The sequence below is a fragment of the Delphinus delphis genome, chromosome 18 (genome assembly GCF_949987515.2).
Source record: "Delphinus delphis chromosome 18, mDelDel1.2, whole genome shotgun sequence".
Taxonomy (NCBI): Eukaryota; Metazoa; Chordata; class Mammalia; order Artiodactyla; family Delphinidae; genus Delphinus; species Delphinus delphis.
The window spans coordinates 35,280,765-35,299,093 of NC_082700.1; the positions used below are offsets into that span (position 1 = coordinate 35,280,765).

The 18,329-nt window shown below is 32.1% G+C and overlaps 1 protein-coding gene across 2 annotated transcripts in view; it reads left to right on the forward strand.

Annotated features, from left to right (window-relative positions):
* Window positions 1–18,329, forward strand: part of KLHL1 (kelch like family member 1) — a 382,458-nt gene that overhangs the window by 246,591 nt on the left and 117,538 nt on the right. The window lies entirely within an intron of this gene.

Genomic DNA, 18,329 nt, shown 5'->3' on the forward strand with positions numbered 1-18,329 from the left:
TCGGATCCTTAGACTTAGGAACACTGAGCCTTTTGGCAAATCTCAAGGCTAAAGCCTCAGAAGAGAAAATTTACATTGATCCAATTATAGAATTATTCTTTTATTTTGTTAAGTGATTTGTTTGAAATATACATAAAATACATACATTCCTGCATCTTCTTGTCCACATTGCTATTTTTAGAAAATATTTTTGCTTGTTACTCTTTGAGGAACAATAAGGTAGCTTTCGGGACTGAAGCAGAGTGATGCAAGGGATGAGTTGCTAGAATTCAGAGAAGGTGAAAAAGCAAATCATTAAATGTTTAGGAAACTATTCTAAGAACTTTGGCATTTCCTTGGAGTGTAATGGAAGCTGTTGCAGGGTTTTGAGTAGAGGAGAGTCTGATCTAATGTATACAAGTCAATGGACTCTCTCTTGTTGCTGTGTTGAGAGCATACTGGAGGAAAACAAGAGTGGAAAATGGAAATCAGTTAATAGGTGATAGCAATTTAGAAGTGAGAGGCTTTTGAAGTGGTCAGATGATGATAATAAGTTACTAGCAATGAAGATAGTGAGAAGTGTTTTCATCCTAGATATATTTTAAAGTAGAGCTGGTTAGATGGGGGAATGAGAAAGAGAGGAATCAGAGAGATTCCAGGGTTTTTTGACTTGAGCCCCAATGAGGAAGGATGTACTTTTAAGATTTCTATGAGACCCCTAAGTGGATGTGTTGAGTAGGCATTGAATGCATCATTCAGGAGTTGTGGAGAAATGGTCAGGAGATATAAACTAGGAAACTGTTGGCAAAGATAAAGACATGATGTGGGGTGGTCTCACCATAGAACTGAGTATAGATAAATAAAAGAAGAGGACTAAGAATGATGTTCTAGGACATCAAAACATTACAAAACTAGAGATAAAAAGAAGAAAGAACCTAGTGACTGAAATGGAGTAACTAATCAAATAGAATAAAAACCAAGGGAGCTTAATGTCCTGGAATTTCAGGTAATAAACCAACATAAAGGAGTGTGGATGCTGCTTAGAGGTCAAATAGACTGATGCCCAATACTCGATTTTTGAACTTAATAAATTGAAGGCCATTGATGACTTTGACAAGATTTGTTTCTGTGGAATAGAGCTAAGCAAACATGGGAAAACTAGAATTTAAAAGAGTAACTACATAGAATCTTTAAAACTGCAAAACTGAACTGAAAAATTAGCTTAAAGGTGGCTGGTTTTGTCAGCCTGGATCCACTGGTGAGAAACAAACATTGAAATTTCAGCATGAAAAATTTAAATAAAGAATCATTAATTCTTATATTTAGAGTAAAGAAGGATTGGAAAGTAAGAAATTAAGAGAACTCTAAATAATACAGAAATATCAGATATAAAGAGTAGCTACTACCTATAAGGCTAATACCAACCCTCAGAGCTGAGATCTGGACCTCCTTGAAGAGGGAACAATCATGGCTTCCTGGATGGAAGAGGAGTCACTGTGGTAAAGCAAATGGCAAGACTTGATAGAAACCTGTTCTCCAGAACTTACTAGAAATCTTCCCCCTACATGTCTCAAAAGAGACACCCTACTGTACTGGGGAACTTGCAGATAAGTGGGCTCATACCAGGAAACAAAATCTTTCCTCCTGCTATATCTCTTCAGCGTCCTCTACTGATAATGCTTACCATAGTGCCAGTTGGCAAAGAAAAATTATTTAAAGGACCCATTTTCACAAAACAACCTAAAAGGATGATTTTGGAAGTGAGAGTTAATAAACTGACAAATGTGAAGCTGGGGGAGTGGAGCCAAGCATTTTTGTATACTTACAGTTGTGATTCAGAAGAGAGGGAAATTTGATGATGTAAGAGAGAGGGAAGAATTGTTGGAAAATTTTCTTTGAATGTACTAGAGTAGGTAGGATTTCATGCACGAATGGATAGATTGGCTTTAGAAAAGACAATTGGAAAATTATCTATGTCAACAAGTGAAAAAGATATCTGTGTGCAGATATGTGTAGGTGAGCAGATGCAATGGTGGATCCTATATTTGACTCTGACATTAATTCAGTGTTTGATCATGGAAAGTATATCTCATTTAATTAGACCTTGGTTTCCACATCAGGGCAAGGAGAAGATGGAAATATCTCTTCTGAGAGTGACATTGTACGATTGAAAATAGGTTTTAATTTCCTAAGAATTGATGCCTGCTCAAAATTCTGTGACATAGATAATTTTATAGAGAATTAGGATATTCATGCCTCCCTATGTGAAAAAAAATTCATAATGTTTCAACGCTCTCATGAACTTTCATTTTTTCAAAATATACTAATGTAAAGCAAAAAGCAACTTAAAGAATGCCTTTTGCTCACCAAATAAATGGTCTTTCATGAAATATAGATTCCTTCCATTGTAGTAATTTTTTCCTCTCATCATTTACAACTTTTAAATGCCAAAGAAAAAAAAACTTAAAAAATAAACTGTTAAGATTACTTTGCAAACTTCTATAATTTAAAGTATTCCTAAGAGGAAAGGAAGCAAAGTATAATCTATGGGAAGAAAACACAAGTGAACTGAATTTTATCAAATGTGTACTGAAATAACTACTACTGTGATTTCAATTTACAAGAGTATCAGACAAATTAAACAGTTTATTATTTTAATGATTATGAAAATGGAAAAAAAATACCCCCTAGAGAAGAGCAATTCAACATTGATGACTACCCAGAGAATTAGGCACATATACTCTTTTCCATTCTAATTAAATGGAAAATGCCCATAGGTCACCCAAAATAAAAGCTGTTCTTTAATAATATTTAAAAAAATAACAGTACCTGCTAATGTTAAAAAGTGATAATACTAATATATTATTTTGCATAAATATTAAAAATTTATTTATCCAAAAATTTATTATGAAATTTCAATATTCTAACCATTAAGCAAATGGCACACATGTTAATTTAATATTTCCTAAATATACATCAAATTTTCCAATTCAAATCCTGAAAAATTGGAGGAAATTTTATTTACTTTCTATATGATCAATTTAAATTAATGAAAACAATTCAGAAATTTCTATTATCAGAATTATTTGTTAGTCTTTTGTCACTTAACCTCATCAAGTGGAATTCATCAGGTGGGTACATTACTTTCTGTCTTTTTTGAACCAAACAATAGTTTATGAAATATTAGTGAGCTTTTTTTTAACCTTTGTTAATTTGAAGTTGTGTTTACTCTAACATTTTCTACCCACTGTTAGCTTCCTTACCAGACCAATACAAATCAACTTAGAATTAATTTTTTCACAATTTCCAAAGATGATAGTGAATGATCACATGGTGCAATACTAAAATGTGTATGTACCTTACTTTCTCAGATTTGTATTGCCTAAAAGACTTTCAAGACCAGCACTCTAATATTTTGCCCATGGAATCTGAGGTTCTGAGAATTAAAGACTATTTTATGTAATATTTTTATTTTAATAACTTATAGATACATTTAAAATGGAATTTAGGAATCCTAACTCTCAAATGACAGTTTTTCCATCTATGAGAACAAGCTTTCCAACAAAAATATTATCTTTTGACTCTCATTTAGCACAAGTTGAAATATAAACTGTCATCATGACACCAGAGCAGAAATGACAACACAGATACTGAATATGTCAATTTTTTTGTGTTATAGTTCAAGTGTAATGCTAAATAATTTAAACCACAAAGACTAGTTTTATTGTAATTCAAAGAAAAAGTTTTCCTGACCAATTAAGTAATATTTTATTATCTATAAATGTTTTCCTTGAAATTTATGATCATATAATTATTTACTGAGTTTTTCAATGTTCATTACAACCATCTTAATAAATATATTCATATAATTTACTTCTGTATATAAATACTGTCTTTAAATGTATTTTATTGCATAATTAATGAAATTAATACAATCATGTTTATATTTTTAAACTACCAATTGTACTTTTTAAATATATAATCTGTGTATGTCTATATTAATTAACATTTTCAGTAGTCATGACGTCTATTTTATGATTTATTTAGTAGTAAGATACACTGGTATAACACTAAATGCTTTAGGCATATTATCTCCTTAAATGTTTTACTACATACATATTGTTATACTGTAGATATTTAGTTTATACCTGAGGAAATTGAAACTTAGTTAAATTACCCAAAGTCAAGTATAGTAGAAAAGGTATGAAATAGAATACTACATGCAAAATATTTAATAATTTTTTTCAAAATGCATTTAAATTTTGATCATTAAAATTCTAACAGTCTTCTTATCATTGTTTCACATGCTCTTTTTTTCTTTGGTCATAAATTAATTAAAGAACAGTATTCTGAGAATGTTATTGTGATATTTTAAATATTTCAGGTATACTTCTGAGGACTCATTTTTTCACTAAAAACCTACCTTTATTTGGCGTGGAATAATAAATTGATAAATAGATGTTTAAATAATCAAATTTAATTATTAATTTTAAAGCAAAATATTTCTTTTTTTTCTAAAGAACTTAAAATAAATAAATAAATATAATGGCACCTGACTGAAAAACAGCTTTTAAAAATAGATACCATATACATCTTAGTCTATCACTAAAGTCTTCTGGTGTGGTTTCAAGGACATGGCTACATATATGTTTCCCATTTCCCTGGTGTAAATAGGTGTTGAAATTACACTTAATTTCAACACCTGTGGCGGGGGGGTGGTTGGGGAGAGTTAATCAGTGACAAACAAAAAGTGAAAATAGAAGAGAAGATAGATTAAAAGTTAATATTTTCATTATTTATTTTAAAATTGTCATATATTGTACTATAGAATTCCTGACCAGTACATCTACATTTAAAGGTATATTTATTTCCTTAAAATATTTTAAATATTATTTCACATAAAAGTTATTTAATAGACTATGTTAAGGAGATCATCAATTGCTTATTTTTTATTTCCACATGGCTATTAATAAAATACAGTTACTGAGGTTATACATTATTATTGTGGTAGTTTTGAAAAAATCAAATCCTTCACAATTCCATGGTTAACACTTTTATTTTTCTTCTAGTACTTCAGGCAGCCTAGAGTTATATATTATTCAATACTTAGGCAGATTAAATACACATTAAACATATGTAAAAGGATGAAACATGTGATCTTGAAGACTAAAATATCCCATATTTCCCACAGGATAAAGTGGCAAATGTTGAGGCTGAAATTATAAAATTACTAAAACAACAACAAAAACATGGTGTGTTTTCTATGATTAAGCCTTCTTATTACCTCTACATTTGGTTTCTGAAATATTTTCAAAGATTTGCTCTAGACTAGCATTTCCCAGCATTTTGTCCTGTATAGTATTAATAGTATTTAAAGGTATTTATCACAAAAGTGTTTCATGTTAAAAAAAAATTATAAACCCATCTTACCTTGTGCCCCTTTTAAAATTTTGCAATGCAGATTGTCACAGTAATTTCTTAATAAAGAAATTCACTTAATTCTAACTCATGGAATCACTGATTTTTCTGAAGAGCACTTATCTCAAGTAAAGGCTATTGATGTCTCATGGAAAGAATAGTCTACTGAACACAGTAGGGAAGCACTGTTCTGGGTGGTTTTATTTTCTAAAGTTTTGGAATTCTTAATGGTAAAGGTTAATAAACACTGGATTTTCATTTAGAGTAAATTATCCTTAATTAAAGGTGTTCTAAGGTGTGCTTATATTTAAAGAAATTGGCTTTCTTCCACTTCTATGAGTCTGTCTACCACAAAGTAACCTGCAAAACTGGCTTTGCTGAACTGGAAAAGCAGCATATTCAGTGAATTCAATAAGTTGACTTATAAAGACCTGGAAATAGAGTCATAAGTAATAATGAGTGTGTTATTCTCGACTCAGTCAGCTGTGGGGATTTTTCAAACCATTAAACAACTTCCCAATTTGCTACAAATTCAGCATAAGTGCTGCACTGTCTTCAAAAGGAGGCTAAGAATAAGAGATGGCAAATATATGGTAAGAATTTAAGGAGTGATGAATATTTAATCACAATGAACACCTGATATCTGGTTTCAGGTAGTAGTCACTCATAATATTCATCTATTATAACAGTAAAAGATGTAACTTGATTCTGACCATGAGTTTTCACCTCATGCTAATATACATTCGTGTTAATGTTTATCTCAGAATATCCCAAATATATATATATATATATATATATATATATATATATATATATATATAATTAGTCAGATAAATAGGCTATGTCTGAAATATAAAGATCTGTTTAAATGATAAATGTCCATTTCATCTGATTGATCAATATTTTAGGAGAATGGAATGGCATTTTGTTCTGATCTCATGTCCAGAAATGAAGCCTAGACATGTGTTTTCTTTTTAAATAACGTCTCAACCGCTATTGCCTTCTTACTCCATGTGTCCCCAAGCTTTTTTTTTTTTTGTAAATATATGTTTTCTTTAAAAAGTTCTCAGTCTCCTTTCCCTGTTTATTATGATTGTCTTTAGATTATGCCATATCATTTTTTGAAAGGACTCTATGTTAATTACATAACTCCAGTGACATCTTTCCCCACCTGTATCTATTCCTCACAATGCTTTCAGAGTGAATTTTTTTAAACACAAATTTAGTTATAATGTTCATTGGCTTTGGAACACACACATCAGATACTTATACACTATACAATATTCATAGCATTACATTCTTTGTTACAATCTTCTTTCCTATAGTTATTAATCTACTTGTAGAAAGCAATGGGATTTTTAAAAATTGTTTTCTAGTTTAGCACATGACAAGACTTCTAACCTCTACATCCATAACCTGAACATCATACTCAGACATGCATGTGTTTGACTAACTACCTGCTTTACCATTAAAAAGTCAACTTGGGGTTGACTCTCCTATGAGGCACTTCCTTGACCATTTCTATCCATTTTTGGAGATGGGTGCTCCTCTTATTGTTCTTTGTTTTGTTTTGTTTTTAAAGGAGGGCACTCAGGCTTTATTTTTTTAATAAATTTATTTATTTATTGGCTGTGTTGGGTCTTTTTTTTTTTTTTTTTTTGCTTCCACAGGCTTTTTCTAGTTGTGGTGAGCAGGGACTACTCTTCGTTGCAGTGCGTGGGCTACTAATTGCAGGGGCTTCTCGTTGCAGAGCACGAGTTCTAGGCACGTGGCTTCAGTAGCTGTGGAACGTGGGCTGAATAGTTGTGGCTCATGGGCTCTAGAGTGCAGGATCAGTAGTTGTTGTGCATGGGCTTAGTTGCTCCGTGGCATGTGGGATCCTCCCAGACCAGGGCTGGAACTCATGTCCCCTGGACAGAATGGCAGGCGGATTCTTAACCACTGTGCCACCAGGGAAGTCCCTATAGTACCCTGTTTTAACTCCATTCCTAGCACTGGTAAAATTTTATTTATTTTATTTTTTAAAATATTTATTTAATTTATTTTTTTGGCTGCATTGGATCTTAGTTGCAGCATATGGGATCTTTCATTGTGGTGCACGAGCTTCTCTCTAGTTGTGGTGTACAGATTTTCTCTCTCTAGTTGTGGCATGAGGGCTCCAGGGTGCATGGACTCAGTAGTTGTGGCATGCGGGCTTGTCCTGCAGCATGTGGGATCTTAGTTTCCCGACCAGTGATGGAACCCATGTCCCTTGGATCGGAAGGCAGATTCTTTACCACTGGACCACCAGGGAAATCCCGGTAAAATTTTATTCAGATTATTTAGAGGTATGTGTTTACATGGCCTAATCTACTATAAGTTCCTTAAGATCTTATCCTCAATATTTGACACACGTTGGGTACCTAATAACTGTCTCTTGCAATGTAAAGGATTTAAAAAAAAATAGTTGTTCATCAATGTCTATTATAGTCAAATTTTAAACAGACTACTCAGAACTTTACTAGTCTTTATCTTCTGGGTGTGACATTTTTCTTGAAACAATAAATTTATCTGAAAAATTAAACTCAAACTTTTATGTTAAACTATGATAAAATATTGGAAAACATACAAAACACAAATGAAGTATGAAAATTCACCATGATGAATGCTAAAGTGAACTAAAATTTTGTCAGTTTGAAATTATTTTGGTATATTGTGCAGGAATTTCAGTTTTTATTTTTTATTTTTTTGTGTGTATATATATATGTATATGTATACATTTATGTACAAATATATATAAACCAATGCATATATTCATATATATTTACATATGAAAAGAACATATATATTTAATATTTTTCTTATTAATCTAACATTTTCTTTTAGAGTATTTTGTCAGTTGAGTACTTTAATAACACAGCATATCATGCTCTACAATTCCTCTTAGAAGAATAGAAGTGAAGCCTTTTTCTCCTTGCTGTGACTGGACAGTTTTCACATCCTCAACAAGGCTATGTTCTTTGCATGTGTAAAGTTCCCAGAGTAACAAAAAAATGTCAGAAAAAGAATGTTATTGTTTCAGAAAAAGAATGCTTTTTTAAAAAAATAACATTGACTCAAGATGAGTTATTGATAATTGAGTCAATAACATTGACTCAAGATGGGTGTTTCATGACTCTGTCCTTTGACTGAAACAAATATAAATGTAAATAACTGTATTGTTCATTAAGTCGTTTTGACTATTAAGTTGAGGTGAATGCAAAATATCAAATAAAGATGTCCTGAGAGGAATCGGCATGGAAAGGCAATTCCAATGCTGTAAGAACAAATGAATGTGGGTGTTTGTTTGCATCATTCAACAGATGTGGAATGTGGGTATTTGCATTGTCAAAGTGAAGGCTGAAACAAAATCAGATAATTCATTCATTCAGGACTTCCTCAATGATAAAGATTATTTTATTTAGGAATCATGAAATGTGATAAACATCATAACTTCAAATATAAAAGCAGTCTTGCAAGTTGAAGTCGTTTTTTTACCAACATGAAAAATGAAAAATTTGTCACCTCTTAGGGCTTTTTCATGAACTTTCTTTATAGAATTCATTCAAACCCAAATTTTCCCAACAGAGAATAATGAGGTAAATGAAATATGTTTTCAGTACTTAACATTTTGCTTGCATCTGTCTATCCTTCTTCTAATACTCTCTTCTTCCTCTATTCTGCAGCACTCAGCATCCCTCATATTTATAGTTTTCTACCCTTCTGTTTGCTTTCTAGGCTGAGCCTTGGGTTTGGATTTTTCCTAAAGTTTTGTTTTCCCTAGTTAAATGTAATCACGAAATCCCATTCTTTCAGTTTTTCTGAGGATTGGTTGCAATATATGATAGAAAAATAAAACACAAATAAAAAGAAAAATTACAGTATGAAGAAAATTGCAACACAATTGCATAAGAGCAATTAATAAGTGCCATGTACCTGATAGCAAGTTCTTAAGAAATTCCACAATAATAGAATAAAACATTTTATCAATTAAATTGCAAAACTGGAAATAATCTTTAAAGGTAGCTGACAATATATATAGAATAAAACAAGTAAAATATGACAATAATTTGCTTAGATTTTTGTTATCCAAGTACATTAGTTGGCTTGGTCTGCCATAACAAAATACTGTGGACTATGTGGCTTAAATAGCAGAAATTTATTTTCTCACAGTTCTGGAAGCTATAAATACAAGATCAAGGTACCAGAAAATGTAATTCCTAGTGATGTCTCTTCCTGGCTTGCAGACAGTCAGTCTTCTTCCTGCTGTGTTCCCCCATGGCCTTTTCTCTGGTGGGAGGTGGTGGGGTGGAGGGAGGGTGCACGTGCTCTGCTCTGGTGTATCTTCCTCTCTTATATGGACATAAGGACAACAGATATCTCTGGTTAGGGCCCCAACATTATGACTTCATTTAACCTTAATTATCTTCTTAAAGGCCCTGCCTTCAACTGCAGTCATTTAGAGGTTTAGGGCTTCAACATATGAATTTCGATAAGACACAATTTATTCCATAACACCAAGTATAAAAACTCACTTTGTATTGAGTTTATGCTTATACTTACCTTAATGAGTTGTGATAACCTGATGGTCATAAGGAATATTTAATGACAACAAAATTAACTTTAACACATGCCAACTCAACTGTCAAAATAGCAACTGTTAAAAGATTAACTCATTTGTGAAAATCTACATTTGAATGAAAGGACCTTGAAGCATTTTTTATATATCTTAAGTGTAAGCATTAAAGAATATGCTCTACCACCTAATGATGCCCTGAGCATTTTGGTAAAATGGAACCTTGGAATCCCAAATTCAAGATTTTATTCTTGGGTCTACCTCTTTTCTAATATTTGGCTTCCTTTTTTGTGAAAACATTGAAATTTTATATACATATATATTATATAATTCATATATATAAATACCAAATTTCCTCTGTCCACCTCAATTTTTCCCCTCCAGTCACAACTTGTATGTAATTTGTTTCTCTATCAAGTTACCTAGAAATATTTATTATCTTCTTACATGATATATGTTCAAAGATTATGTATGGCCCTGTAGGAGAGCAAACTTTGCCACCCCAATGAGGTTTCTCTTTGGCATGAAGATTAACGTAGGCTGATTTTTTTTTTTTTTTTTTTTTGTGGTATGTGGTCCTCTCACTGCTGTGGCCTCTCCCTTTGAGGAGCACAGGCTCTGGACGTGCAGGCTCAGCGGCCATGGCTCATGGGCCTAGCTGCTCCGTGGCATGAGGGATCTTCCCGGACTGGGGCACGAACCCGTGTCCCCTGCATCGGCAGGTGGACACTCAACCACTGTGCCACCAGGGAAGCCCCTAGGCTGATTATTTTTAAGGTCCAAAAGAATCTTTGACCTTCCCACTAACTGCCTAAAGAATGTACTAGAAAGAGGATCTGTTCCAGGAAGGGAGTCACCACCACATATAACTACAGTATGAACTAGGTGTGTAGACAGGGAAGCACCTAACAAAGACTGTTAAAATTTCTCTCTGTGTCCCATAGTCTCTGCATAGCTCAGAAAACATTTATTTACCAAACATTTGCTTTTCTATCTCTATGTGAATTGCCTGCCTCCTCCTTGAAACACCAAACCACAACCTCAAACATCCTCTTCTGTCTTTAGCTGAAGGTGGTGTTTAAGGTGAGGGCTTCAGCCATTTTGGTGAGCTAGTTTTCCTGGGTTTCTCCCATGTATGTATGTTACTAAACTTTTGTTTGATTTTCTCCTGTTAATCTAAGTTTAATTCTTAGACCAGCCAGAAGAACCTAGTAGGGTAGAGGAAAATTTCTTCTTCCCCAATAGCTCCTTCTTTTGAATCAAATATGTGATAGTTTGTATGAAAAAATAATAATATTCATTGCTTACTCCTTCAGTTATTTGTTCTCTTCTTTATCTTCTCTTTTAAGGCAAGATAAGAAGTTATGTTGACCAAATATGAAATCATAAACTTCTTTGTAACATGCTGAATAGATATGTATTAGGAGAAAACCATTGAAGCTATTTTCAAACTGATAAAATTTATCAACAGATAAATTGAAACATTAGCAAAATGTGGGTAGATATAAAAAGCATTCATCTATAAGAATTTAGAAACAATACCATAAGAAAGTAGAGAGATTAAAGCAGGGAAACTTAAACTTCCCTAGAAGATAATCTGGACACTAAAACTTGAAAACAATTTATTCCATCTTGGCTCATGAGGTGATTTCACTTATTTGTCAAGATACAATAAAGCAATGTAGAGAGTAGTACATAGAATAATATTTAATGGCTTGTATTACTTGAGACCTTTCAGAAATAGTTTAGAACTGCTATTAAGAAACATCTTTTCTCTCCCCGGAATTTTAGTATCCTCTATGTATTTTTATTAGAATTCTCTATATGGATGAGATTACCCACAAGGTATAAGAAACTGACTAGAATTTATAAACTATGCACCCCCCCATGAATATCATAGAAGAAAAGCTAGCTTATACTTTGCTAAATTTCACTACTTCCTTTCAATTAAGAATTCTATTAGTAAGTTTTTTTCAAACAATGTAATTCTGAATGACAATATAATTCTGAAACAATGTAATTATCCAATTAGAATCATATAGGAATTAATATATTTCAAAAATCTGATAAAAATGAATTTGTTTTACATTATATATCTTGTTTTAGGTTCTCTCTAAATTTTAAAATTAGCAAAACTTGAATAATAATTTTAAATAATGTTATGTGATTTAAATATATATGAAATATTTTCACATACTTGATCACATATAATGCTTTGAGGAATGTAAAAAAGACATTATCCACATTTTATATATGAAGGATTAAAATTCATGAAATTTTGCTCATTTTTCATCCTTGGCAATGAGGTATCTATCTTTATCAATTCAGTTTAAAGGAAGAATTACTATTGTAAATATTTCTTTACCACATAACAATTGGTTAATCACATCTTCCTGTTTCCTAGAGCACTTTGTTTATGTATTTATTAGTAACACTTTACTAATAGTAGAAGAGTTTTAGTTATATTCTTACAGCTACATCTCTTTTTCTTTGCAATTTATGATGCCTTGCAATCAGAAATTGCCTTTGCAATTTATGATTTATTTATGATTAATTTATGATTATGTTCCTAAGACAGTGCCTCTAAAACAGTATGAACATGATGAGTGTTTATTGCATCAGTTAATTAATTGTATTCTCCTGGAGGTCAGAAGTAATCATTTTAACTCATATTTCTACAAAGAAAGAAGTTATTTAATTTTTATAACTGATTTTTTTTGTTTTTAAGCTTTAAGCTTGTTTTTAAGCTTCTATTCCTCCTGATGGCAGAATAATTTATACTTAATAGTTAGAAAAAATAGAAAGTTAGAAAAAAATTGTATGGTTCACAACTATGACTTTCAGGTGACTACTCAGTAAATTCGGAATCCAAAGTCCTTGTTAGGGTTGTCTCTTCCTTCTCAAGGGTCTCACACCAATCTTCCTCCTCCCTCAGATGGTGCCTTTTGAAGGAGGACACTCAAATGTGTTTACAATGACAGAGATGCTTCTCTTCCCCACACTGTCATCTGGGTCCTGAGATTCTCAACTTTCAAATATACAGTACAGGATTAACTACAGTCACCATGCTGTACATTACATCCCCAGGACTTACTTATTTCACAACTGGAAGTTTGTAGCTTTGACCATCTTCATCCATTTCTCCCACCTCCCCCGCTTGCCTCTGGCAACCACCTACGTGTTATATGGATCTACATGTTCATTTTTTGTTTGTTTTTTGGTTTTTTTTATATCCCACATATAAGTGAGATCATACAGTATTTCTCTTTTTTCTCTGTCTGATTTATTTCTCTTAACATAATGCTCTCAAGATCTGTCCATGTTGTCACAAACGGCAGGGTTTTTTTCTTTTGTAAGGCTGAATTAAATATATATATATATATATATATACATATACATATATATATATATATATTCATTCCAGTTAGTGCTTTCACTTCCTTTGGACAAATGCCCAGAAATGGAATTTCTCTGAATCTGGTGAATATCACTTTAAACAACTCTCTTCCAGTATGTATCTATACATTAAACTGATTAATGTAACTTCTTGCAATGACTTGCTACTGTTATGCAAGTCCAAGAGGGTTATCTGTAAAGAACAGAAAGGTAAGTAGTTTAATGATTCCTGTTTTGAAAAAGTTAACCAACTGAAAACTGGACTGTTGGAAAAAAATCTATCAGTCTTCTCAACACAGCTTAATACACTTCTGCTTAACTGTAAGTACTAGAAAATACTGTAATGACCATATGCTCCATTCTATTATACATTCTATTATAAATTATATTATAGGTTACTCCATTCTAATACAAATTCTGTTATAAATTATTTAAGTTAGGAATTGATGTATTACTTTCTACATACCCTAAAATGTCTGGCATTGGGTTTGACACATTTCAATTATTTTAATGCCTTTAGTACTAAGATTAATAAGCTTCTATTTTCCCTTGTCCCTGAAGTTTGTTCAGTCAGGATGTTTGAACAACTCATTTCATATCCAAACTTTAGAAATTTTACAGAGTGTATGCCCAGTGGAATTAGCTTTACTTGGGAGAATTATTTTAATCCCTTATTGACTGACTTGCAAGATGCATCCACCTTGATGTTTTCACAGGAACTTATTTCACTGATGATGATCAAAGGACGTATGTTGGGCTTTGATCAGAGTAAGTCTAAAGAAACCTGGAAATCTGCAAATATGCGGTGATTAAAATTCTCTCTCCGTCTTCTCTTAGTGAAATGAAGATAGTAAAATACTGACTGATATAATTAGTGTGAGAGAAAAGAGAATGTTTTTATTTAAAGGTAATTGAGATAGGGCTAAACAAAAATTTAATACCAGGTTCACATTATTATTGAAATTGGGAAAGCCAGTTTTCCAAATAATAAATGAATGCAATCTCTTCAGTTACTTAAGGTATTTACCTCTTCTGGATATAGTGTCTGGCCACTTGGAGATATACCTCTCTCAAGGAAGGTGTACTTGAGGATGACCCTTATACTTAGTGCGTTACACTTCTTATTCCTGGTTAGTCTGGGGGTGTTGTGTTACCTCTTAACTCAGAGAAATTTCTTATAAGAGAGCTTACAGAAATACAGGATAACACTGGATATCACAATTAATTTTAATCTTTTGGTAACATTTTACTTATCACAGAATGGTTTGAATTGATATTATGATTTGAGAACCCCATTTGGCTATAATACAGTTCACCAAATTCAGAAAATAATAGCTAGTATTGAAATGTAATTAATGTTATATTAGTAAAACTATCCAACTAGTAACAATTAAATATTTAAAGATTATCTTTTCTTTAGGAGATTGCTCTTTTTAGTCCTGGTATTGATGTTTTTAGTCCTGGTAACTAGCAGATACATGAGTTTTGCAAGAAAAGGTGATCCACAAATTTCATGTAAATTATTACTTGGAAGATGGTCCACACCAGGGAAGGTTTATAATAGAGACTAGGCACATAGGAACATGCTAGACATCTTTAGAAAGGAAGGGGGAGTTTAGAAAAAGGAAGCATCAAGACAAATACAAATATCTATTTATGATTTTGTTCTAAGAAAATATAAATGTTATTGGTGTACCAAAATATTTATTAAAAACTTTGATAATGTTCTCAGATATAATATCTCTGAAAATAAATGCTGGGGCTTATGCATCTCTCTGTCATGAAGGCTATAACACACATAGCCCGATACATATTTAACATATTGAAAGTTATTACTACATGCAGCTCAAAGGTTAAGAATGCCTTCAGTTAATCCAGTGCTACAGATTATGCAAATCTCTTTCATAGGTGTCATGGTGTCCTCAAAAAGCACAAATGTACAATTTCCATTCTTCTCAATATGAGTCTGATTCCTCACTGAGATGGCAAAGATGGCTTACCAATTACTGTGATCTGTGTTTCTCAGTCAGAAATGTTTTTGTGGAAAATCTAAAAGAAGCATAAATACAAACAATGGCTTCCCATGATGAATCTGCACACATTTGAACACATTCATTTTCAATTATCCTCCTGCAAAATATGATCACAAATAACAGAATTTTATAAAGATATATTCCTATTAATTTCACCTTTAAAATTCAAATAAATGCAGTTAATATTTAAGAATGAGATACATATGAAACCATACAAGCAAGATAAAAGCAGTATATTTTTTCTACTGGTGACTACAAAGTGTAAACAATACAGTACTAAATCATGAATTAAGGAAATTAGAGATCAAGTTTAAGTCCTAAGGATATTGATTTATATACAAAAAGACATAAACTTTTTACACAGGGTAAAGCAACTATTCTCACCTAAGAGTCAGATAGTACAAAGATTTAAAATCACATTAAAGATGCAATAAAGAAATTGTTCACACGGGGGATAGTAAATAGAATAGCCTTGTCAAAGTAGAAAATTGGTCTGGAGGTACAAAGAGAAATGAGCCTGAACTAGGTGCTTAAAGTTACATTAGGAAATACTTTCAATTGTAATGCAAGACATTAAAACAAGATATCAAGGCAGTAAATTTTGAATGTATATGTTTCAGGACAGTATGTGGGAGTAGTATTAATTCTGTATGTGATTGCTTGTACCACATATAAGAATTCAAATTATGAATCTTTCTCAAAAACTCAGAAAAGAGCTAATAAGACTGTCAACCAGAGAAGTGGCTTTTGGAAAGGAAAGGGAATAGTGGAATGGAAGAGTCTTAGGCAATATTATAATAATCAATAATATTTGTTGACGCTTTGGATGTAGAGTTGAATGAAAAGATAAGAAACTTTGCTAAATAGAATTTTCAATGGATCAGTATTTCAGGAAGGAAGACAAATTTGAGGACTAATTATTTATTGATACCATATTTTCCAAAATATTTTGAATCAGCTTAAACAGAAATATCTTATAATAGAAGTACAGGTAAAGAAATACCCTAAACAATCAATAAAAAGTAGAAGGCTTAAGCCAATACAGAAAGAAGAGTGATAATGGGAAAGTTCAGATTTAAATATGTGAATTTGAATTGTCAGTGGAACATTCAAGTTTAATGCTTCTTAGTTAAGTGTCAAAATCACCTTACCATAATGTCCAAGATCCCAAATTATTTGTGTAATGGAATTTTGCTATTGACCATGACTGAAAATTAACAAACCGTCAGCTGGGTCTGAGATAAATCATTTAGAAATACAGATATTTGGTTGGTTGTTAAGCAAAGATAATTTTGAAGCACCATAAATATTTGTGAATATTTTTAATTTATATAAGTTCGGATTTGATATTCAATATATTTCTGCCTATACATTGTATATTTTCAAATTTCAATACTGAATATATTATTTAAAATAAATTAATAGATATTCTAATCATAGTAAATGATCAATAACTTAAATAGTTATTAAACAATTCCTAGGAAACCCTCTTAGTTGTTTTCAAGAAGAAGTGCCAGACATGTTCCCTGATTTCCTATAAGTTTATGACTTAGCATGACTATGAATCCCTTAAGTGCCTATACAGATGGCAATTGATTAAAGTCTGATATGACCAATAAAAAAAAATTATGCCAACTGTGGCCTGAGTAATAGGTAAGTCCTCCTGGAAGTATTGATAATAGGACTTAAACTGGACTCTGAAGATTGGATCATATTTTAATTGAAGCCCCAGAGGGAAAGGCATTATGAATATCACTTTCTTTAAAGGCATAATCTGTTCAGATGAGAGGAAAGAGATCAGAAGAGCTAAATTATGAAATACAGAATAATGTGCACTAAGGTATTGGGGAAAGTGACTGAATAGCTAAAATGAAGTTATAGAATTTATGGCGTGCTAGTCTGAGGCTGTTGAATAATGTCGTGCAAACAATAAGGAAATAATACATGGTTTTGAATATAGCCTAGACAAAGTAAATTAACGAAGGTGTTCTAAGAAGGGAGAGGAGGGTGGGTTTGAGTAGAATAGATTAGTGGTAAGAGAGATTGCAGGTATCCAGGATCTATTATAGCACCCAGTACAAAATAGGTGCTAACTAAATATTTGCTAAATGAATGAATGAATCCATGCATGCATTCAAGGTCCAGAGCCTACTTAGGATGCAATAAAATTTGTCAGGTTGGAGGTGATGTTCATGCAGGGCACAGGATCACTTATTTCAGTATTAGAAATTCTGAGCTTTCAAACCACCTACAGAACTCCAAACCCATATTAAATAAATATAAGTTAATCATAAATTATAAATGCATGAAACCCATTTCACTTATCGGTAATAAGAACTGTCATTTGAGTTAATATTATGAGCTCTACTTGTTTTGATTATGTCATTATTCTTCTCTATTTGTACCGTCAGCTTAGCCAATTATTTTTCTTCTCAAGGCAATCAAATATTTCTGTACTCAGAATAAAATTAATGAACCTGCTCCTCACTTCATAGATGGTTTCTTCCAAATAACTGGAGAAGGAATCTCTCTGCTGTATCATTCATATGTATCAGATGTAAGCTTTAGCATGTCAGTAATTTGTGTTTCCCTTTTGACATGATAGGGCTGAAAGAGAACATAAAAAGCTCTGTTTGTCTACTTTTCTAACGTATTTAAAAATAAAAATAATGTCCTCACACACTTTAGCCAGAATCGTTAGTATGCCAGCAAAAAGAACAAGAAGATATTTCAGTCTCTTAAAATTCCATGATTCTATTCTTTGTCAAAATTCTTTTCAACTGATGTTAATGGGATTTTAGGGGTAAGATGCAGGTCTATCTATTCATATAGATGAGTATTTTTCAGGGTGCAGACAGATGTTCTGGCCACGGTTGAGCTACTTACTGTTGCATAAACTTAGACCATTC